Source organism: Neofelis nebulosa, chromosome 3 (assembly GCF_028018385.1).
Source record: "Neofelis nebulosa isolate mNeoNeb1 chromosome 3, mNeoNeb1.pri, whole genome shotgun sequence".
NCBI lineage: Eukaryota > Metazoa > Chordata > Mammalia > Carnivora > Felidae > Neofelis > Neofelis nebulosa.
The window spans coordinates 67,840,731-67,866,825 of record NC_080784.1 but is presented as its reverse complement, the minus strand read 5'-3'; the positions used below and the strand labels follow the sequence as shown (position 1 = coordinate 67,866,825).

The window sequence follows — 26,095 nt, the reverse complement described above, 5'->3', positions numbered from 1 at the left end:
CTGAACAGTCTCATGTTCCATATCATTCTGCAAGTTAGGGGAAAGAACCTTATGATTTCATGATTAGTCATGAAATACTGTTTATATGAGAAATTTATTACTGAATTTTTCTTCTCTGTGCAGTTAGATGATAACCCTATTATTGGCTCAGTTGTCTTTCGTAAGTTAGGAGACAATGGGGAGTATTGTTCTAATTGCATGCACGACAGGTAAAATATAGGTCATATTAAAAAACAATGACTCTTTTTTTTACATTAATGCTGTCTGTTACCACGATAAGAATAAATAAGACTTTATAGAAAGATACGGGTTTAGAGTCATTGTGATGTCTGTATGTTTTATGCTTGTAGTGATGTCTCTGGTACTTTGTCTCACAGGATCCCCCTTAGGATCTCTTGTAGGGCTGGTTTCGTGGTGACAAATTCCTTCAGTTTTTGTTTGTTTGGGAAGACCTTTATCTCTCCTTCTATTCTAAATGACAGACTTGCTGGATAAAGGATTCTCGGCTGCATATTTTTTCTGTTTAGCACACTGAAGATATCGTGCCAAGCCTTTCTGGCCTGCCAAGTTTCAAAGGAGAGATCAGTCACGAGTCTTATAGGTCTCCCTTTATATGTGAGGGCACGTTTACCCCTTGCTGCTTTCAGAATTTTCTCTTTATCCTTGTATTTTGCCAGTTTCACTATGATATGTCGTGCAGAAGATCGATTCAAGTTACGTCTGAAGGGAGTTCTCTGTGCCTCTTGGATTTCAATGCCTTTTTCCTTCCCCAGTTCAGGGAAGTTCTCAGCTATAATTTCTTCAAGTACCCCTTCAGCACCTTTCCCTCTCTCTTCCTCCTCTGGGATACCAATTATGCGTATATTATTTCTTTTTAGTGTATCACTTAGTTCTCTAATTTTCCCCTCATACTCCTGGATTTTTTTATCTCTCTTTCTTTCAGCTTCCTCTTTCTCCATAACTTTATCTTCTAGTTCACCTATTCTCTCCTCTGCCTCTTCAATCCAAGCCGTCGTGGTTTCCATTTTGTTTTGCATTTCGTTTAAAGCGTTTTTCAGCTCCTCGTGACTGTTCCTTAGTCCCTTGATCTCTGTGGCAAGAGATTCTCTGCTGTCCTGTATACTGTTTTCAAGTCCAGCGATGAATTTTATGACTATTATTCTAAATTCACTTTCTGTTATATTATTTAAATTCTTTTTGATCAGTTCATTAGCTGTTGTTATTTCCTGGAGATTCTTCTGAGGGGAATTCTTCCGTTTGGTCATTTTGGATAGTCCCTGGAGGGGTGCGGACCTGCAGGGCACTTCCCCTGTGCTGTGGTGTATAACTGGAGTTGGTGGGTGGGGCCGCAGTCCAACCTGATGTCTGCCCCCAGCCCACCGCTGGGGCCACAGTCAGACTGGTGTGTGTCTTCTCTTCCCCTCTCCTAGGGGCGGGATTCACTGTGGGGTGGCGTGGCCCGTCTGGGCTACTTGCACACTGCCAGGCTTGTGGTGCTGGGGATCTGGAGTATTAGCTGGGGTGGGTAGGCAAGGTGCACGGGGGCAGGAGGGGCAGGCTTAGCTCGCTTCTCCTTAGGTGATCCACTTCAGGAGGGGCCCCTCTTCCGTGGGCCTCTCATCTGCGCTTGGCTCCGGAGACTCCGTTCTGCTAATCCTCTGGCGGTTTTCTGGCAGGTGTAGGTGGAATCTAAGTGATCAGCAGGAAGCGCGGTGAGCCCAGCGTCCTCCTACGCCGCCATCTTCCCTCAAGGACCAAATAAATAAGACTTTAAAAAATGAAGAACATTAAATAACTTCTCTAAGACAATTTATTTCTTTCAGGAAATGTTTGTTGGATACCTTCTTTTTGACTGGCCACTTTGAATCTCAGGCAAAGGCTGCGTACTTGTCTTTCCCTATGTCCTATGGGAAGGGATAATTTCCTTTTCACTAATCACAAAGAAAAAAGATATAATCGGTACTGAGGACCTGAATAAAGATGATTCTTTATTCTACTCCTAATCTTAAAAAAATTTTTGAACTCTCCAATCCAATGGGTGCTTACTTAGAACAAAGACATTTACAGAACTTATAGGATGCTGATTATTTAGCATTTCAAAATGTTTATTTTTTTTCTTTCTACTTATTCTTTCTGCTTTCTTCAGCTTTATTGGATGATATTATGCATTCACATGTGTAAACTTAACCCACCAAAACTATGCTTATTAAAGAAGCCTGGTTGATGCTTTTTTGTTAACAACACTTTAATTCTAATTATTTATTTAAGTCATTGACTTTCTGAAAAATCAAAACTTGAATTTGAAATCCAGCTTTGTCACAGACTGCTTTCAAGAAAACTGGAGAAAGCTGTTTCCACTCTCCAAGCTTCAATTTCCAAATATACAGAACGGGGTTGAAAACATTTGCTCACTTTATGTCACAAGTAGATCTGAGGAGAAAATGAAAATAAAATGATGTTTCGGAATGCACTTTGTAAATTACAGTAAAATAGGACATATGACCCTTTTAATGATAAGGAATTACAAGTTTGTATATTAGCACATCTAATTTTGCACGGATTGAAGGTTTCCAAATGGGAGGTAAACATGTTAAAGTAACAATCAATATTATAATTACTTTTAGCAGTTCATTCCAACATCACCAATCAGTATAGTTTTCATACAGTTGGTAAAATTAAGATGTTCTGAAGTTCTTTTATAAATGCAGCTGTATATTCTTCTGTTTGGAAGGACTGTTTCTCTCACGGTTCCTTTTCTTTGGTCTACAAAGGCTCAGATAGCTTCGTTGTTCGGATGATAATTTCACATTTAGAGCAAAATGGTAAAGAAAAGCGTAACTGAGAATAAAGCGATACTTCCTCATTTGAGATTTTCTACACATTTCTAAACTCATCAAAAAGGATGAAGTAAAAAGTCATAACTAAGAATCTTAAATAATTAGTATATATTCTTTAAAAACATTTTTTACCTCATGTTAACATCTGTAGGAGAAAAACCACATGTGATATAATAATAGAAAATGTCATATGAGAGTTTTAAATTTTATATCAAAAAAGAATATATGATTGCCTATGCAGTCTTGTCTCTTGCCATCAGGCTCACAGAGGCCTCTTTTGATTTCTTTCTAGCAGTCCAGAATCCTTTCCACCCTGTAGTGCTCACACCTATTGCTAAGTGCACACCTTCCAGAACATCTCCTATATATCCTTGAGATATTACACTAAATCTCCTGTTGGATAACATAAATGAAGTCCCCTCTGTATAATCTATCATATTACTCTATACTTTTTATTCTTAACTTTTGGTACAATCGCTATTAGCTTTTAAATTTTATGTGACTATTTTTAATGATCTATCTCCATAGTCTTATCCACGAAGGCAGGTAGCATGTAGTTCACTACATGTCTTCAGCATGTAGCACCATGCCTGGCATATGGGAAGAGTGCAATAGACATTTGAATGTGTTAATAAAATAAATCAATAATAATTTCTCTTTTTCAAATTTCCCAAGCATTTAGTTGGAAAATTATTTATTATAAACAACATTTTAAAGTCTATATCATGCTGAAAATAAGTTTATTTTACCTTTGATTAGACTTTTTATTAAGTGATAGATCATTAAGTGTTGCTATTTAGATTTATTAGATAAAATTATGCTGCAGCATTCCGGTTTTAAACCCAACGAATATACTTAAACCTTAAATTATTTATTTCATTGGATTCCAGAGCATTTTATTTATTTATTATTTATTTATTTATTTAAGAGAAAGCGAGAGAGTGTGAACAGGGGAGGGGCCAGAGGGAGAGAGAGAATCATAAGCAGTCTCCATGTCCAGCACAGAGCCTCACGTAACGCTTCATCTTACAACCGTGAGATCATGACCTGAACTGAAATCAAGAGTTGGCCGCTTAATTGACTGAGCCACCCAGGCACCCCTCCACAGCAAATATTTTGTTTAAAGATGGTTATCAAAATTAAATTCAATCCTGATACGTCATGGGGCTAGTTTTCTGGATCGAATTAGGTCAAGCTATCAAGAACAGTGACTGGTCTAATATTTTTTCCTACTTACATGTCACTAAGTAGGCCTGCTCGAGTTCTGTGAATGCTGGCGGAAGACATGAGATTCCTGGGTCAGTGACAAAAGTCTTCCTTATTTGTAGTGCAGCAAGCAGCATGAGCTTCACACTTTTATCAGTTCCCCTTGCCCCGTCAGCCTTATGGGAATGATGCAAAGCAGCCCGGGTGAATGCTGCACATAGTAAGCAAGCCCAAACTCTGTTTTGGAGGGAGACACTATTTCCATTTTCAAGGACTGTATTCTACACAAATACCCTTACAAACATAGTCCTGAACAAAAACCGTCAGTGCCTCTGTTCAAAAGACATGCAAAAATGTTTAACACTCAATGGAAAATTGTTTTTTAATGTACTCCTCATTTAATGGAAATCTTGCAGTTTATACTTTGAAATAATCATTTTATTCATTTTATCAGAGCAGTACTGTGTCAGAAAACTTTTATTTCCATATGTATATTTAAGCACACTAAATATGACACCAATTAAAGCGCATACTGGTTTGTTGAAACTCTTCTCGCTAATAAAAAATAGATAATACGCAGCCATAGAAATGTTGAATGTCGGCTTTCCTTCTTTTGGATTATATTTCTAGAGCCAATCATGTTGCACATTTGTAAAATGCTCCGTTGCATGTGTAAGGGTTACATATGCTCTAATCACAGAACTACGCTTTTGTTATAGAATGCTTAAGCTGGCAGAAGTGATAAAGATGAGATAGAGGTGTACATCACGTAATAACATCAAATATAATATCTCTTTTACTTTCCCAACGCATGCTGCTGGCCTCAGAAGAAAACTGATTCTATCCTTGCTTCAGCCCAATTTTGCTTTAAATTTGAAAAATTTGAGGTGATCGCATGGCTGAAGTCAGTAAATGCAATCCAGGTTTGCAAAATCTAGAAAGGACTGCTTTAAACAAGAGAGTGGGGGAGGATCATTTCAGTGGGGATAGCACATCACCCCTGCCATGGAAACCTAAATTCAAAATCAAATGGTGAGGGGTTGAAATTGAAAATGAAGACTCTGCCACAAATTTCATTCTTGAAATGACAAGGCAGCTTCTTTGTAGTGATATGAAATTACTAACTTAAATCAACTTCTTCCATAATTTATTTCATTTATATTTTGGTTGTGGATGAAGTTTCTCTGTAGAGATTTTATGTGCTATAGTTTTTGCATTGCAATTTCAGGTGCAGATATAATGAAAAATTGACTATCTATTTTCTATAGCCCCTTTTCTCATTCATAAGACGAAATAACCAACATAATTAAATTTTAAATTATGAAAGACATACATAAAATTACTTGTAAGATAACTCAATTCAGTATATTTATTCCATCAAGGAATAAATGGACACAGAAGATCTGAATAATTTGCCCAAGGTCATAGAGTAGGTGAGGTCAAGAGATGAAAAAAATATAAACATAACTTCCTAGATCAGTCAATTATTTAAATCATCATCTTAAGGCTTTCTTTGCAATTTAATCATTAATACTCTATGAAGAAACCTGAGATATCTTTTTCTTCTATTCTTTTTTTTTTTTTTTTAGACCTTTGCCTGAAATAGAATATATGAAAGCCATTATAACAAATCTTCTAAGTGAAGACCATGTGTTTGGACTAGAAGGAAAATATAGATAAAAGCCTTCCAGTGTGACATCAATGGGTTAATGGGTCCCAAGTGAGAGCTGGGGGCCACTCACAGTGTTAACTTGAGAATAATGCTTTGGACTAGAAGCCATTTTGGCCAGGTGTGGCAGGCTTTCAGCCAAAGATGAAGAATCAGCAGAAACACCTTTAGATCAAATTATGAGAGCAGAGCTACAGCAGAAACAGAGACAATGGAGGAGGGGTGTCCAGAACTCTTGGGGATACTATGCCCATTCCAAGATGCTTCTGAAGCCAGGATAGGAGAAGTGGCATTCAAACACTAGAAGGTAAATATATTTTCCTAGATATCTCTAGAGCTATTAAGGTGGGATGCCTGGTGAAAATGGGACAAAGGTACATAAACCTGGTGCTGGCAAAGCAGTTTTGAGTATAAATGGAAGGGACTATGTGCTAAGCAGTGTGGGGCGCCTCATGTGGATCACCTTTTTCCATACTGACAAGATTCCTGGGTGGTGGGCAAGATGAGCCTCATTTTACAGAAGAAAAAACTAAGGCTAAGAGTGGTGAATTCCCATTGCTAGGAAGTAGCAGGGCCCAAAGTTTGAGCCAACCTTGGTTGGTGGGCTTGTTTCTTTTTCATAAGGTGCTTAGCTACAGCCAGGTACCTGCTTTTGGAAGCCTAGTGGATACAATAAAAGGAGCAAGAAACAGAAGCAACATTTTGAGAGAATTTGCCACAGACCTGAGCTGATACACAAGGAGGGGGTGGCTTCCTGATACAACTGGAAAAAAAGGCACAAAATAGGCACAATGTGGGTGGACAGTCCAGTTACTCAGCTGTGGTTGGGACAATGGGTGAGAAGAGAAACATTTGAGGGATTCTCAGCTTCTCAGCCTGAATGTGGATGTTTGGATTTCCTAGTCATCAAGGAAGAAGGAAGAGAAGTGATTTTCCATTTCTTCTCAGCACCAGTGAAGCATTTACTGGTTGAGTAGGTGGGGGAGAGGCTGGTGAGGGGTGTGAAGAGAAGGCATATTTTTTTCTTCAGTGGCCAGTGGAAGGCAGCCACAGCGCAGCACCACTCCTTGGCACTGGGGTAGCCAGATCTCCTACCTCCCAGGGAGCAACATAGGATGTGGAGGGCTGGTGGAGTCACCGACCAGGTCCTGCATGCAGCCACCACTCCCACGTGAGTCTGAGGACATTCTGACATGTCTCAGTAGTTATCATACAGTATGGTGTGCCTTTCCATTAAGATGTGGACTTCACGAGGGCAGGATTATATCTTTTTTAAAAGCTATGGTCTTAGGTCAGATTTACCTATGAATATACTCTGAGGATCAGTTGGGAATGTTCTCAGGAACAATACCTGTTAGAACATGAGGGAAAGGATGAATGGTGATGGGATTAGAACAGAGGCCATGGGGAGCTTGGAGTGTGGCTGGATACAGGCTCATGACATGACATGTCCAGGAGCAGGACGTATCTATTTCTATTTCTTTAAATGAATTTTTAAAATATTTTAAAAGATCTTTATAAAAGATTAAAAGTAAGTATGTAGTAAGTATGTAACTTACTACATACACTCTTATGATAACTGTAGCCTTTAGCACTAATTAGCTAAGAATTAGCAATATGTTATATGTTTTTGTTCATAAATGAATTTTTTATCCATTGTAAATATTCATGAAACACTCACTAGGGAGTATACGGTATTCAAGGTCCTCTGTATACCAAAGTGTACCAACTAACCAAGAAATTGCCATCAGGAAGCTTAATTACAGTGAGGACAATACAACAGTAAATACAGACAAGAACTAATTTCTTAGCGCAAAATTATGGAAAAAAAATTTAGGGTGGAAAAGTTATTTTGGATGGAATGGTCATATAAGGCCTCTCTGCCAGGGCTTATCTTACTAACGAAACTATAAGCTTGAAAAGGAACCAGCCATGGGAAGGGCCAGAAAGAAAAGAGAGAGATGCTCAAGCTCAAAGCCCCAAAGGCCAGAGCCATTGGAGTTAAATCTGTGAATATCACAGCACTTACTTCAGGCTGGATGAGTTCATCTGGAGAAAAGAGAAGGGGGTTAAATCTGGCCGTGCCAAAATCTGTAGATTGTTAGTGAAGGACGAGTTGGCAAACAAGAAGACTCAAGATCCTCCAGAAGCACAAAAATAAAACCAGCAATGTGCCAAGAGAGAAAGCCAAAAGAGAAAAGAGATTCCTCACATTGTGTGCCTTCTAATAATTAACAACTTTTTTTTTTTAGCATTTGTTTATTTATTTTTGAGAGAGAGAGAGAGAGAGGAGAGAGCGAGTGAGCACAAGCGCGAGAGGGGCAGAGAGAGAGGGAGACACAGAATCCAAAGCAGGCTCCAGGCTCTGAACTGTCAGTACAGAGCCCGACTCACAAACCATGAGATCATAACCTGAGCCGAAGTTGGACACTTAACCAATTGATCCACCCAGGCGACCCTAATAATTAACAACTTCTAATGCAGAACTTCAATTAATTGCCAAACATGAAAATAAAATAAATAAAAATAAAAAAACAAAGTATAACTTCAATATTACTTTAGAATAAAGGAAAAGCAATAAAATAATAGATACATAAAAGTAATTTGAATAATAACTTGAAATATTGTATTCATATTATTAAAAGAAGATGTTTTATGCCTACTACTTTCAGGATAATAAATAGTACATAATTCAATAACACAGTAATCAAAGAACAAGGATTTATTTCATGGTATTCATTAGTGTGTTTTTTCACTAAAGGAAAATAAAATCAGTGGCATTTTGTAAGGCTAGAATAGTCAGCTTTCTCTATTTTCCCCTTTACCAGAACCAGTGTATGATCAGGATGAATGAATTTGGTGCTTGAAATCCACGCTATTGTGTTCTACCATTGTGATATTCATTAGCGCCCGCTGCCACATTAACATAAACTTGTGATATGATTTTGTAGATTCTTTTAACAACAATAAAAGGTCACACAGTTCACTTGGACTTTGGAAGTAGGGAAGACACAATATCTTTATCAGGGCATTACTTCAATGAAGGCATATAAGGCTATAAAAGCTTCAGAGGGAATTTCTGCTTGTGAACTGAAAAACTGGTAAACAGTGCTGTAGGGGTCTGTTTCTGTAGGGAAAGGTATTGAAGTAGAATCTATTCTAAAAGCAAGAATTATGTGATGAAGACAAATCCCATACCTCTTTTTGTCTCAGAATTACCATCTACAAAACGGGAATGTTAGTGATAATCTTATAATATTAATGATGTTACAAGGTTCTATGATTCTATTTGTAAAATATACTGACAAATGTGTCTGCAACACTGCAATTGTAACATAAATATCTATTATTGGTGTTCTGTTATTATAATTTTAAGTAGTTTAACAACTCTACCTTATGACTGAATACTGAAATTCAGAAAAGCTTGGAGCTAAAAAAGGTACTAACAAATCCTTTTTTTCCCCTTTTTTTTAGTATTTTTAAATTTTATTTTAGACAGAGAGAGCACACACAAGTGGGGAGAAAAGGCAGAGGGAGAGAGGAGAGAGAGAGAATCTTAAGCAGGTTCCATTCACAGCGTGGAGCCCAACACAGAGTTTGATCTCACGACCCTGGCGTTCATGACCTGAGCCGAAACCAAGAGTTAGACACTCAACTGGCTGAGCCACCCATGCACCCTGGTACTAACAAATCTTTAACCAAGCCTGAAGGAAACTGTATCTATTGAACTCAAAATATAATCATAGAATTTCTTATAAACTAAAACTAATTATGTGACAATTCACAGTAGTGCATCTAGTGTAATGCTCTCAAAACTTAACATGGTGGCCTAATCATATACGTGCTCATAGGATGCTGATGCTCATGAAGAAGAAGGCCCCGAGACAGAAAGACTACAGAGTAGAGCAGGAAAACAGGGGGACCAGAAGGCAAAATCCCTGATAATGTCTTCAAATATTATCCAGTTTAAGAAAACATACAGGTAAATCCATATGCAATAACTTTTATCTGCATTTCAAAAATATTCATCTGAGTTTTCCTTTAAAGAACACATTCCTTCAGCATCTTTTAGATGAAAAATTACAAGTTTTGTTTCATATGTAACTTTTCCGGAACATATCTTGTCTGTGAAGTAACAATGTATGTAGAGAATGCAAAAAAATACAATTAAGTCTGAAGGTCATGTTTAAAATAGTCATTTTCTGTGAAGACTTTGAATTGAAACAAACATAAAATATGCAAAACATGAACTCCTAATGTAGCTCAATCATATTTCATATATCATCGACCAATTAATCAAATGAGTTTTAGGTTTATTTTGTTATTTAATCCTTATTACATTCCCAAATTCTTCTTATGTTTAAAGAAGGAAAATAGGGGCGCCTGGGTGGCGCAGTCGGTTAAGCGTCCGACTTCAGCCAGGTCACGATCTCGCGGTCCGTGAGTTCGAGCCCCGCGTCAGGCTCTGGGCTGATGGCTCGGAGCCTGGAGCCTGTTTCCGATTCTGTGTCTCCCTCTCTCTCTGCCCCTCCCCCGTTCATGCTCTGTCTCTCTCTGTCCCAAAAATAAATAAAAAACGTTGAAAAAAAAATTTAAAAAAAAAAAATAAAATAAAGAAGGAAAATAGTTGAGTGCTTAAATTTAAAATGTAGTATTGGCTTATACACAATAATTGCTATTTAAAATACTCTTGCTTACAATTTATTTGAACTCCTTAAAGTGGGAGTTTCACAGTGTGGTTTTTTATATTAGATAGGGCTAATATTTTCTGTGATATCTTGACATTCTTATTTAGTAATTATCTCAGAATTATACAAAATCAAGTTAATAAAATTAGTATAAATTTAAAGCTTAATTATTCTGTATGGATTCTGATAAACTTTCCAGTCTTATTCTAGTATGAACCAAATGATCTGATGTTGAGCAATTATGTGATCCTGAGAAAGCTGGGCTCCTTGAATTTCAGTTTCCTTATCTTTAAAAAAATTTGTTTAGCATTTATTTATTATTGAGAGACAGAGCATGAGCATAGGAGGGGCAGAGAGAGGGGGAGACACAGAAACCAAAGCAGACTACAGGCTCTGAGCTGTCAGCACAGATCCCGTTGTGGAGCTCCAACTCAGGATCATGACCTGAGCTGAAGTTGGTCGCTTAACTGACTGAACCACCCAGGCACCACCAGTTTCCTTATCGTTTAAAATAAGATTAGTAAAACTGAATTTATTTGATTAAATAAGTTTAGATCGGCAAATCTAGTATACTATCCATCACAAAATAGACATTAGTTAAAGTGGAAGTATAAAGAAGTAATTTAGCAGAGTGACAAGAGCAAGGATTTTGAAATCAGAACCTTGGAAAGGACTTGAATTCCATTCTCTACTCTTGGATTCCATTTCACAAGTCAACTTGGCTTCACTAATTAGTAAGAATAAAAATGTTTATGTTGCATAATACAAGCACATGAAGTTTCTGGTAAATTGCAAGTAATCACAATCATTGTCATTTATGACTGTATTCCAACAACCTATTCTCATTAATAAACCTTTTACCTATACTCTGATAAAACCATTTCTATATTGCACGCAGTATACAATACACTATATTTAAAATAAGTTTATTCCCAGAGACTATGTATTCACAGTCACTCCAAATTCACCAACACCTCTTCATCATCCATTGGTTGATGATCTCAAAAATATGGGAGTAAAAGAGAACTTCAATTTAAATATAGGATTGCAATCAGGTGTCCATTACTATCTGTTATGGAACCTCAATTAAAGAGATTCATTGAGATAATAGAAATTGTAACCAATCAACAAGATGAAATGATCATGGAGAACAAATAAAGGGGAGAATCTTCCTGAATAATTAGGAGTCCATATAATCCTTTCTTCCAGATTTATACACAATCTGTATTATATACAATTTGTATTATATACAATTGTATTGTATGATTTTTGCCTCTTTAAATATCAAAATCTTTAAACATAAAAAATATTTAGAATCATACAATACTCTTGTTATCTCATAAAAATATTATTAATTTTTCATTATAAGCATATCAATCCATGTAGCATGGAAAGAAATCTAAAAATAAGTGAAAATGGGATTTAATTCCCCTCATTAGATCAAATAAACATCATAACGAAATGGTACAAATATTCTCCATCTCTTCAGTGCTCCTATATTTATAATATCAGTGTACTTCCAATACCATCAACATTTTCCATAATCATGTGTATAGAAACTTTGCACTAGGCTATTATAGCAATACATTTTTTTAAACTGTAGCATGCATAGCTTTCCTTCTGTCAGAATTATTTTATTAAGCCACCTTTTAAAATTGTTTGGATTATATCTGCTACTCAGCAACCATATTCTCTTACTTCTGGTAATTGGACTTTTAAAAGAGCAACAATTCTCTTTCACCCTTTCTTTTTCTTTTTCTTTTTTTACTAAGTATATCTTCAGATTTTGTCACTTTATTGTGTGAAAAATGGAAATAATTGTGCTAAACACTTCACAAACCTAATGTCGTGTGTGAAAAGTGTACTATCCTCACTTTACAACGAAGAAAGAGGCTCCAAATCTCCTCAGCCTAGAGAAGACATCTAGTTAAAGGCAGAGAAGGACTTCATCATGGTAGAGCCCAGCCTTCACACAGCTCCTTATGGCAGGTCATGCATTGCCGTAGCTCAATACTTAAATCATGGTTAAGAACAAAATGCAACTTTACCACAGTGATATTTTCGTTTTTCACTTATTATTTTATAAGTATTATTAATGCGGATTGGTATTTCTGAGTATTTCCATAATTTGCTTCTTTCAACTTTTTTAAATTCAGTCCTCAGGGGATAAACCCCAAGGTTGTATCTGTGAAGCCCATGTTGAGATCTCTACATATTCATTACGTCATTCTTATGTGGGGCCATGCTAATCTTCTCTGTTTCATTTCCATTTTAGTACAAGTGCTGCCCAAGGGAGCACTCTACATATTCATCATTGTTTAAAATTTATGTAGTTTGCAGGGAAAAGCATACATTAGGAATATGTATAAACAAGTTTAAGTTTAAAAACTGTAACTATTTTATTTGTTTTATATTTAAGATAGGTCACCTGATTTTTGAGATATCTAGTTTGTATTATTATAGTCCGACAACACTCTTACAGGAAATTATTTTGATTTTTGTTGTCGTGGAAGTTGGTACTAGACAAGCATGTGGCTAGATAAACAGGGGCCAGAATGGTTTGGGCTACTACCAATCTAACCAAAGCTATATTCATTTAATGGATTTCTTGACACAGTGTTCACATTTTTTTTTTCTCCTGAAGCCTCAAGTCTCACTCAAGAAACTACCATGATAGGCATAGAAACTTTTTACCTACTTTATAGAGAAGATGTATGAGCTCTTGTATCTTCTCTTCTTTCTTATTTAAAATATACTCTTGTTTTTTTTTAATGTAATCTGCATATCGTTTGTATCAAAGTCTCAATGAGTGCTTGTTTAAAAATACAGATTACTTTTTCCAGCCCAGCTAATTACTAGATCTTGAGAAGGAATAAAGCACTTCACAATGAAATTCTCCCAGAGATGATTTTTAACATAAAATAATTTTTAAGACACACTTAACATACTTTTGTCTTTTTGCCTTTCTTAGTGAAAAAGTAAATAAATAAAGTTCCCCTACATTTCTAAGAAGGAAATATTTACTTTTCTTAAACATATTATCTCACATATTCCTTTTGTCACTCTTTGCAAAATGTCCTCCTTTATCCCCAGTCCTAATTTAGTTAAAAGCCCTTATTTATTGGCTTATGTAATGTTCATGTTAAGCCCTTTCTATCATGGCATTATTTGATCTAGAAGTAAAAGTTAAAAATTAGCCAAAAGATTTGGTTTTGTAAGTGAGATATCAGCAATTTTGTTAGCACTTCCTCCTCCACTTTTTTTGTCTGTGTGACTAAAATGTGTACATGATGTCCAAAGTGCAACCACCATCACAAAGGAAGGCACAGAATGAGGGATGGAGGAGCCCGGGTCCCGAGGCCACAGCTGATCAACCATTCCATCTCCAGCCTGTCCAATTTTTTTTTTTTTTCAACATTTTTTATTTATTTTTGGGACAGAGAGAGACAGAGCATGAACGGGGGAGGGGCAGAGAGAGAGGGAGACACAGAATCGGAAACAGGCTCCAGGCTCCGAGCCATCAGCCCAGAGCCTGACGCAGGGCTCGAACTCACGGACCGCGAGATCGTGACCTGGCTGAAGTCGGACGCTTAACCGACTGCGCCACCCAGGCGCCCTCCAGCCTGTCCAATTTTGACTTGAGTTATGAAAGACAAACACATCCTTACTTATTTAAGCCACTGTTTTTTGAGTTTTATCTTACTCGTATTCATATTCAGCTCCTAGTTAAGATGATGTATAGATTTGATCAGGAACAATTTCAACTTTATTTTTTAATTGTTTTGATCACAATGTTGTTCTGGAATTTCCATTGCCCTACCCTTACTCCATTTTCCCAGATATTTTGTTATTATCAAAGTTAGTACCTGGAAATTCTACCTTTGGGTAAAAAAATGGATCCTGGATACCATTGGATGTCATGAATATCTGGCATTTGTTGTTTCTACACCTCTATTCTGATTTTTATATGATATATTCATTTTCAGGCTGACTATATCCACATAATGGCTCCCATAATAGAATTTCTCAGGATATGACCCCAGAAGTATATCCTTATAAATCTAAGCAGAGCAGAAAGAGCTCAAAAAAATCTATCCATTCATCCCAAACTTGGGATTGATATTGACTACATGTTTTGGTTTTGGTGACTACGGTGTTATGTGTGCCCCATCTGGAACTAAGGATGAGGTCATCTTCATCCAGACCCATGGACACAGAGTCATGGAGAGATGGTTATCTAAGAAGATAAAGAAATTCTGGGCTGGCAAAATTAAAAACAAAGAAACAAACAAACAAAAAAACCCAACACTTTCCACTCTACTACTGCCTTACTTTTTACATTTTATATTTGCCTGGAATGCTACAATATCTATTTTTTTCTTAAGCACCCTCTTTTCAATACTTCAGTTGCATCCTTTAACCAACTATTTCTTCCTACATCTAAATCCCTTTAATATCTTCCATTGAACTATGCTTGTATACGAGAAACTGAGCAGAACTTTCCACTACTGCCTAAGGCAAGAGAGTTTGGAATTTGAGTCTAGTCATATAGTCTGCCTACTAGAAAAAGAAAAAAACAAACACAAAAACAAAATAAAAGAAAAAAAAAGATCCCTCTTCAGAAAAAGAAAAAAGAATCCACAGTGTTCATAACATATTGTTCTTACTATACACTATCCAATTAAAAATAAACCAGACAAGCAAATTGAAAAACAGGACCAAACTGAAGAGAAAAAAAAAATCTGTCAATAAAAACTAATACTTAGATGACTGAGCTATTGCATTAAGTAAATAAGGAGTTTACATAGGATGCTATAAATAGGATCAAAGATTCAAAGAAAAAAAAGGAATGACAAAAAAAATCTTGAGGCATGTGGGTGGCTCAGTCAGTTAAGCATCCGACTGTTGATCTCAGCTCAGGTCACGATCTTACAGTTGATGAGACACAGCCCATGTGTTAACTCAATCAACAAGACATGACAGAAGCTGTATAGCTCTACATCTCCCAAAAATTGTTTTTATTGTCAAAATCTTTTCCCACCAAGAAAGTTCACATTTTAGATGTTTTCAATGGTAAATCCTAGACAGACTAAGGAATGAACTAATATACCAATCTTACAAACACTTCCACAAGTACAGAAGAAAGCACCTCTCAACATATTTTATGAGCTCAGAAAAAATTTGATGTCACAACATGAGAAAAACATTGCTAAAATAGAATATTATAGCATTTCATAAATATAGACAAAACTGTTAAAATGTTAGTATTGGAAAACAGCAATATATGTAAATGATAACACATAAAAAGATAATATAGTATGAACAAATAGAGTTATTCCAGGAATGAAAAGTTAGTCTAAACCTTAAAAACTAAATACCATAATCTACTATGTTATCAGAATAGCATGATCACGTTAATAAATGAAGAAAAAAAAACACTGGACAATTTTCAACTCTCATTAATAATAAAATTCTCTGAATACCAGGAACAGAAAATAACTACCTCAATCTGATAAAGGATATCTTGGTCATTACAATAAATCATGCCCAATTTGCTTTATCCAGGAAACCAAGTTTGGTGCATATTATAAAATTCAACTTCCAGTAAAAGATTAAAAGAGAAAATTCGTAAGACCATCCCAATAACTGCTGAAAAAAATAATATTTGATAGAAAAGAATCTTTGATGATAACATTTTTAGGACATTCAGAATAAAATAAACTTCCTTTATCTGCCAACAGGTATTCAAAATGTCTAGAGCAAACATCCTATTTAAGGGTCAGACCCTTAAAGCTTCCTTTTGAGACTTGAAGAAGAGAAAAATTCCCATTATCATCATTTTCATTCAACATTTTACTGGAGTTTCTAAAAGGTGCAGTAAGTCAAGGAAAAGGAATAAAAGCAAAGACAAGAAAGATGTATTCACAGATGTAAGGACAAAATTATGAATTTTCAATAAAGTGTCAAGTGAAAATACATATAACATACTTGTGTCTTCAACATGAGAAATATTATTTATATCAACACTTAAACATTTATTTTTTAAATTTATGAATAGATTTTTGAGAAATAAAGAAAGCCTCAGTTCCATTCTAACTTTATTTCTAGAGTTTCTTGATAGACTCACAGAAATATCAAGCATCACAAGGGGTGGTGGCAGTTAAAATTATATGTAGATACACATACACAGACACAGACACACACCCAGTTGTATTTGAGATTGTATCTGGAACTCATCCTTGACAATAGGAATTTTCTCAAATTTTGGCCCATGTTTCATTTCATAAGATATTGAATCCAATTAGAAATTATGATATTAATGAATACCATTCCTGTCTCATTCTCAAGTGTACAAACAATGACAAAAACATTAGAAGGTGAATTTTTATTTATTTTTTATTTTTTATTTATCACTACAAACACGCTTTCATTCCAATTACTCCATTTTTATTTCAACATTTATGTGGTATTAAATTAAATACATGACTACCAAATGACCATATATTTAAAAAATTGAAATCTGAGGGATGCCTGGGTGGCTCAGTCGGTTAAGCTTCTGACTCTTGATTTTGCCTAAGTTTATGATTCCACAGTTTGTGAGTCAAACCTTATGTCAAGTTCTGCACTGATAGCACAGAACCTGCTTGGGATTCTCTTCTTTCCTCTCTCTTTCTGCCCCTCCCCTGCTTGTGCATTCTCTCTCTCAAAATAAATAAGTAAACATTTTTTAAAAATTTAAATCTAAAATATTGTATCTAGACTCTTTATAAAATATATTATATTATGCTTATTGCTCATTAAGATTATTTATAGTTTTTTTTTTTAATTTTTTTTCAACGTTTTTTATTTATTTTTGGGACAAAGAGAGACAGAGCATGAACGGGGGAGGGGCAGAGAGAGAGGGAGACACAGAATCGGAAACAGGCTCCAGGCTCCGAGCCATCAGCCCAGAGCCTGACGCGGGGCTCAAACTCACGGACCGCGAGATCGTGACCTGGCTGAAGTCGGACGCTTAACCAACTGTGCCACCCAGGCGCCCCAGATTATTTATAGTTTTTATATTAGTTAAATGAAATCCTTGTTTGTCAGGATATGTCAGTTATGTTATCAACAAAATCATTTCCTGTGTAATTTTTCATAATACTTTACTTTAAATTAGTTTTCGGTTCACATAAGACACTCTTAAATGCAGAGAAAAAACTGAGGGCTGATGGGGGTGGGGAGTTGGGAGAGTGGGCAAAATGGGTGATGGACATTAAAGAGGGCATTTGTTAGGATGAGCACTGGGTGTCATATGTAAGTGATGAACCACAGGAATCTTCCTAAAGCCAAGACTACAATGTATGTTAACTAACTTGACAATAAATAAAAAGCAAAATAAAATAAAATAAAATAAAATAAAATAAAATAAAATGATAAATTAGTTTTCGGTTCAGTTTTGTGTGTGTGTGTGTGTGTGTGTGTGTGTGTGTGTTATGGTTCATAAACAAAATAATAAAATGATGGTATTACATTTCATATCCCAAATGAGTGATTTCTGGCATGATATATTTCAAGTCAATGATAGATATCTACTTATTTCTGTTAAAGAAGGCTATCACTTTTCTTCATTAAGTGGAACCTCTAAGAGCAGATTTGTGCAGAATATCTTGTACCCTTTGCTTGGAGAGCTTTTATTTAATGTATTTGAGATACTGGATGTGGTAAAACTCTCAAGGACTTGCTTATACATCTCAAATTTATTATTTCTCTTTAATTAAATTCACATAAGCTCTTAGGCAATTACATTTGCAAGAGAAATTTTTAAGTGATGAGAAAGATTACAGGGGGGGATATAGAAAAGCGAAATTTTCCAATACTGATTACATACTATTTTACATAAGACAAAAGCAGTGGGGAAGATAAATGCTTACTCATAAGAGATAAGATAGTTATTACCAATTAAGAAAATGCATTTGAAGCAATTACTAAAGGATAACAGCAGTAACTCCATTCATATTTTGAATTTCCCCTGTCTGCCAAATTGAAGTGTGGACCTCTACTCCATAAGATACTGCACTAAACTTGATTTCCCCCTTTTTTATATTAATAGGACTACATATTAAGTTTTGAAAGCCTAAAGGACTTTCAATTTTGAAATCCAGAAATAAGCACTTTTATTTTGTTATTTTAATTTTTCTCTTCATGTATATTTCCACATATTTAAAATTTGTTTTAAAGATTGAAAATCAAGATATCTTCTGATATAAATATTTAAAGAATAGAGGAGAAGAGCCAGGATGGCAGAACAGCATGGAAGTTTTTTGTGTGTCTCACCCCCATGAAATACAGCCAGACCAACACTAAACCATCCTACACACCTAGAAAACTGATTGGAGGATTAACAAAACAATCTGCACAATCTTAACCACTGATTTCAGCAGGTACATGGCACGGAGAGGTGAACATGGGGAGAGAGAAGCAGGCGGCGGGCAGGGAGCTGCTTTTGCAGGCGGAGAGGATGGAGACTGGGGGAGGGGGTGAGAATACAGGAAAAGCATGCCTCCCCAAAAGCAGCTGGAGAGAAAGTAGAAAATTGGAAACAGCTGCAGGGACTAAACTAAAACAGGAGAAAGGAGAAAGGAGAGGGTTTAAATTCCATTAAGACTGTAAACAAGTGGAGTGCAGAGTCTTTAACTCCACAGCTCGATACCTTGTGGTGCTCTGGTGGGAAGGGCGAATCTCCAGGAACAGAGTGGGGTCCAGGAGGTTCTCGGGCCACACAGGAAGAAGCAGTTCCACTGTTGGAAGGACATTTGGTAGAGACTGTTGAAGCTACCTGGTCCCAGCAGACCCCAGAAGGTGGCCACATTTGCTGGTGCTGGAACAAGGTCGTTAAGGGTGAAGCCTGGTGCCAGATGTGTGTTGTGATTTTTCATAATCCCTGAAAAGCTGCTGCTACACTACTTGCAAACTTTTTCTGGGGCAGACTGGCACCTGGCCACAGTCTTGAGACACCAGCAGCAGCAGGGTCCAGCAATCATTCCTGGGTGCAGCTGGCATTCGGCCATTGCTTGGTGAGACCCTTCCACAGAGGGGTGGAACAGGTCAAAGCTGCATTTCTTCAGAAGTAAGGGGCCAGGGAATACAGGCACATCTGAGACAAAACTTGGGAGAGAGGTAGTGCCTGGGGCTTGGTCACGGACAGTGAAGAAAAAGCGGGTAGTGGACAAAAGCTGAAGACAGAGAACGGGTGCCCTATTGCTGATCATGGAGAACAGGGTTCACATACTAAAGACTGGGTAGCTGGGTGACGCCATTTTCACCACTCCCACACATGCACATACACACCTACGAGCGCCACAACAATCCACTCCAGTAGGCTAGCAGCGCCACCTAGTGGAGAGCGGATCCGTTAAACTGAGCCCCACCCAACAGGGCCAACCTTGCTCTTCAAGAACACAAGTCTCACCGCCTACTTAGTTTATGGACTATAAAGCGCTTCATAGTCTGACTTCTACAGGAAAATGAAGTAATTTCAGTTATATTTCAATCTGCAAGCAGGTCCATCTATTCAATTGTCTTTCTTTTTTTTTTTTTTGTCTTTTACAATACTTTCCTTTTCTTGAATACAGAAAGAGAAAAAATTCATCTTTATTTTGAATTTTTATTAAAAATATTTTTCTTTAAGTTTTTTCTACTATATTCTTTACTTTTGTGTAAATTTTTAAAAATCCTATTTTACTCCCATCATTTCATTTTAGAATACTTCAGTGTATTCATTTTTTCAAATTCTCAAATGATTTCCTTTTTTCCCCTAAACCAGACCTGCAAGAAATTTTAAGGGGGACTCTCTGAGGGGAGAAAAGATGAAAAATATATATAGAGAGAGAAATAACTAAATAAATACCAAAAGCAGCAACGACTAGAAAGGACCAAAGACACCACCAGAAACTCCCAACTCTACAAGCATCATAATGGCAATAAATTCATATATTTCAGTACTCACTCTAAATGTCAGTGGACTCAATGCTCCAATCCAAAGACATACAGCAACAGAATGGATAAGAACACAAGATCCATCTATATGCTGTTTACAAGAGACCCACTTTAGACCTAAAGACACCTTCAGATTGAAAATAAGGGGATGGAGAACCATCTATCATGCTAATGGTCAACAAAAGAAAGCCGGAGTAGCCATACTTATATCAGACAATCTAGACTTTAAAATAAAGACTGTAACAAGAGATGAAGAAGGGCATTATATCATAATCAAGGAGTCTATCCACCAAGACGACCTAACAATTGTCAACATTTATGCACCAAATGTGAGAGCACCCAAATATATTAATCAATTAATCACAAACTAAAGAAACTCATCGATAGTAATACCATAATAGTAGGAGACTTCAACACCCCACTCACAGCAATGGACAGATTATCTAATCAAAGTATCAACAAGCAAACAATGGCTTTGAATGACATACTGGACCAGATGGACTTAACAGTTATATTCAGAACATTTCATCCTAAAGTAGCAGAATATACATTCTTCTCCAGTGCACATGGAACGTTCTCCAGAATAGACCATATACCGGGACATAAATCAGCCCTAAGTAAGTACGAAAAGATCGAGATCATACCACGCATAGTTTCAGACCACAATGCTATGAAACTCGAAATCAACCACAAGAAAAAATTTGGAAAGGTAACAAATACTTGGAGACTGAAGAACATCCTATAAAAGAATGAGTGGGCTAACCAAGCAGTTAACGAGGAAATTAAAAAGTATATGGAAATCAATGAAAATGATAACACCACAACCCCAAACCTCTGGGACACAGCAAAGGCGGTCAAGAGGAAAGTATATAGCAATCCAGGCCTTCCTAAAGAAGGAAGAAAGATCTCAGATACACAATCTAACCTTATGTCTTAAGGAGTTGGAAAAAGAACAGCAAATAAAACCCAAAACCAGCAGAAGACAGGAAATAATAAAGATTATAGCAGAAACTAATGCTATCAAAACAAAACAAAAAAAAAAAAAAACAAAAAAAACCAAAACAGTACAACAGATCAATGAAACCAGAAGTTGGTTCTTTGAAAGAATTAACAAAAGTGATAAACCACTAGCCAGTTTGATCAAAAAGAAGAAGAAAAGGACCCAAATAAATAAAATCCAGAATGAAAGAGGAGAGATCACAACCAACACAGCAGAAAAAAAAACAATAATAAGAGAATATTATGAGCAATTATATGCCAATAAAATTTGCAATCTTGAAGAAATGGACAAATTCCTAGAAACATATACAATACCAAAACTGAAATAGGAAGATATAGAAAATTTGAACAGACCCATAACCAGTAAGGAAATCAAATTAGTAATAAAAAATCTGCCAAAAAACAAGAGTCCGGGGCCAGATGGCTTTCCAGGGGATTTCTACCAAACATTTAAGGAAGCGTGAACACCTATTCTCTTGAAGCTGTTCCAAAAAATAGAAATGGAAGGAAAACTTCCAAACTCTTTCTATGAAGTCAGCATTACCTTGACTCCAAAACCAGACAGACACTCCACTAAGAAGGAGAACTATGGACCAATTTCCCTGATGAACATGGATGTAAAAACCTCAACAAGATATTAGCCAATTGGCTCCAACAATACATTAAAAAAATTATTCACCACGACCAAGTGGGATTTATACCTGGGATGGAGGGCTGGTTCAATATCCGAAAAACAATTAATATGATTCATCACATCAATAAATGAAAAGACAAGAACCATATGATCCTCTCAATAGATGCAGAGAAAGCATTTGACAAAATACAGCATCTTTCTTGATAAAAACCCTCAAGAAAGTAGAGCTAGAAGGAGCATACATCGAGATCATAAAAGCCACATATGAACAACCCAACGCTAATATCATCCTCAATGGTGAAAAACTGAGAACTTTTCCCCTAAAGTAAGGAATAAGACAGGGATGTCCACTCTTGCCACTGTTATTTAACACAGTATTGGAAGTCTTAACCTCTGCAATCAGACAACACAAAGAAATAAAAGGCATCCAAATTGGCCAAGAGGAGGTCAAACTTTCACTCTTCGCAGATGACATGATACTCTTTATGGAAAACCCTAAAGATTCCACCAAAAAACTGCTAGAATTGATTCATGAATTCAGCAAAGTTGCAGGATATAAATCAATGCACAGAAATCAGCTGCATTCTTATACACCAATAATGAAGTGACAGAAAGAGAAATCAAGGAATTGACCACACTTACAGTTGCACAAAAACCATAAAATACCTAGGAACAAATCTAACCAAAGAGGTGAAAAATCTATACGCTGAAAACTATAGAAAGCTTATGAAAGAAATTGAAAAAGTCACCAAAACAGGAAAAAGATTCCATGCTCCTGGATAGGAAGAACAAATCTTGTTAAAATGTTGATACTACCCAAAGTAATATACATATTCAATGCAATCCCTATCAAAATAACACCAGCATTCTTCACAGAGCTAGAAAAAATAATTCTAAAATTTGTATGGAACCAGAAAAGACCTGGAATAGTCAAAGCAATCTTGAAAAAGAAAGCCAAAGCAGGAGGTATCACAATCCCAGACTTCAAGCTATACTACAAAGCTGTAATCATCAAGACAGTATGGTACTGGCAGAAGAACAGACACTCAGATCAATGGAACAGAATAGAGATCCCAGAAATGGACCTACAAACATATGGCCAACTATTCTTTGACAAAGCAGGAGAGAACATCCAATGGAATAAAGACAGTCTTTTCAGCAAATGGTGCTGGGAAAACTGGACAGTGACATGCAGAAGAATGAACCTGGATCACTTTCTTACACCACACACAAAAATAAACTCAAAATGGATGAAAGACCTAAATGTAAGAACAGGAAGCCATCAAAATCCTTGAGGAGAAAGGAGGCAAAAACCTCTTTGATCTTGGCCACAGCAACTTCTTACTCAATATGTCTCTGGAGGCAAGGGAAACAAAAACGAAAAGTAACTACTGGGACCTCATCAAAATAAAAAGCTTCTGCACAGTGAAGGAAAACTATCAGCAAAACTAAGAGGCAACCAACAGAATTGGAGAGGATATTTGCAGATGACATATCAGATAAAGGGTTAGTATCCAAAATCTATAAAGAACTTATCAAACTCAACACCCAATAAAACAAATAATCCAGTGAAGAAATGGGCAAAAGACATGAATAGACACTTCTCCAAAGAAGATATCCAGATGGCCAACCAACACATGAAAAAATGCTCAACATCACTCATCATGAGGGAAATACAAATCAAAACCACAATGAGATGCCACCTTACACCTGTCAGAATGGCTAACATTAACAACTCAGGCAACAACATGTTTTCAAGGATTCAGAGAAAGAGGATCTCTTTTGCATTGTTGGTGGGAATGTAAGCTGGTGCAACCACTCTGGAAAACAGTATGGAGGTTCCTCAAAACACTAAAAATAGAACTACCCTACAACCCAACAATTGCACTACTAGGCATGTATCCAAGGAATACAGGTGTGCTGTTTCAAAGGGACACATGCACCCCCATGTTTATAGCAGTACTATCAACAATAGCCAAAGTATGGAAAGAGCCCAAATGTCCATCAATGTATGAATGGATAAAGAAGATGTGGTATATATATGTATACACACACACACACACACACACACACGCACACACACACAATGGAGTATTACTCAGCAATCAAAAAATGAAATCTTGCCATTTTTAACTACGTGGAATGAACTGGAGGGTATTATGCTAAGTGAAATTAGCCAATCAGAGAAAGACAAATATCATATGACTTTGCTCATATGAGGACTTTAAGAGACAAAACAGATGAACATAAGGGAAGGGAAACAAAAATAATATAAAAACAGGGAGGGAGACAAAACAGAAGAGACTCATGAATATGGAGAAGAAACTGAGGCTTACTGGAGGGTTGTGGGAGGGGGGATGGGCTAAATGGGTAAGGGGTACTAAGGAATCTACTCCTGAAATCATTGCTGCACTATATGATAACTAAATTGGATGTAAATTTAAAAAAAATAAAATAAGGTAAACAATTTATATAGAGAGAGTAATTTCCTATCTGCTAATAAAGCTACAGAAATTGGCTACAAAAAGAAAGAAGGAAAGTATAATTAGAAAGCATGAAAAATTATGTACACTTCAAATTTGATGATTTTATAATGTATTTTTTCATTCTCATATGTAGATACTTATTAAAAGCTGCTTAACAATGTGAGTAGAGCTACAGATTTATAGCAATATTGTATATATTGTATTGTATCTATTGTTTTGTTAGTGTTGTTGTTTACCCCTTTTTTTCTTTACTTCTTTTTTTAGAAATACTTTTTATTTTTATTTTTTCGCCACATTTTTATTTAAATTCCAGCTAGTTAACAAACAGTGTAATACTAGTTTCAGGTGTACAATATAGTGATTCAACACTTCCACACAACACCTGGTGCTCATCAAAACAAGTGCCCACCTTACTCCCATCTGCTACATCACCCATCCCCTTGCCCACCTCCCTCTGATAACCATCAGTTTGTTCTCTATAGTTAAGATGTCTATTGTTTTTTAACCATAGCACATTAAAAACTTTCATTCTTCAAAGTAAGTTAATTACTTTTTGTATGCTCATTACCTTAAAGTGTTTACATATATATATATGTGTGTATATATATATATATATATATATATATATACACACACACACACATGTATATATAATCTGTATCAGTTTCTGTTCTGTAGATTGAGTTTGTACCTATCTGTTGTGTACAAAATTGAATTCCAATCCTATACAGAAGTCTGATGCAGTCTAGATTGGACAAGACAGAGAAGCCCATGTTGTGGTGAATAACACGTAAGCCGCGTGGGGCCACTTTGGCCAGCATCACAGCCGCTACAGTTGGAGCCGTGTTAGGAAACACCAGTTTGTCATTCTAACTCTACTTTGTCAATAGCATGCACTATTTTTCATTAATGGGACAGCAGAATAAAATATCCATCATACGGGAATGACAGCCTTCAAAAAGTTCTTTTTAATCATATGCAAATTGAAGTCTTAATAAGTTGACCGTTTTTCCATATTTACCAGTTTTTAATAGCAGTATTTCACAATAATTTCAGGAAGTGTGCTTTTATCAGGTACCTTTGTGCCAATATTGACCCTCAGAATCTTAGTTGTTAATTATATTGAATTAATTTTTGATAATTCACCATGTTCAGATCTGTTACTATAGTAACTTAAGGCATAAATCATGTATAACCAGATAATTTTCCACATGGTAACTTGGGGTAATATAGAAGTATTTTTCTGGAATATTAAAATAATACCATTTCTATTCTATATGTAATAAAACATGTAATTTCATATCTGAAATGGAAATTATTATTATAAAAATTCTGAATTTATACTGATACTATTATACAGGTATAGACTTGGAATAGTTGTAAATAGTTTTATGATGGCATCATATGCCAAAATAACTGTTTTTTGTTTTTTGTTTGTTTGTTTGTTTTTTGGAGAGAGAGAGCATGAGCAGGGGAGAGAGGGGCAGACAGGAAGAGAGAGAGAATCCCAAGCATGCTCCAGGTTCAGTGCAGAGCCCCACACAGGGCTTGATCCCACAGTTCTAGGACAATGACCTGAGCAGAAATCAAGAGTTGGT

The 26,095-nt window shown here is 36.2% G+C and overlaps 1 protein-coding gene and 1 non-coding gene across 4 annotated transcripts in view; both read right to left on the bottom strand.

Moving 5' to 3' along the window:
- Positions 1-26,095, bottom strand: part of FSTL5 (follistatin like 5) — a 789,672-nt gene that overhangs the window by 208,802 nt on the left and 554,775 nt on the right. The gene's annotated exons all lie outside the window — the stretch shown is intronic.
- LOC131508222 (U6 spliceosomal RNA) lies at positions 12,591-12,699 on the bottom strand. The gene has a single exon (XR_009259928.1). It is a non-coding gene; the product is annotated as a U6 spliceosomal RNA (small nuclear RNA).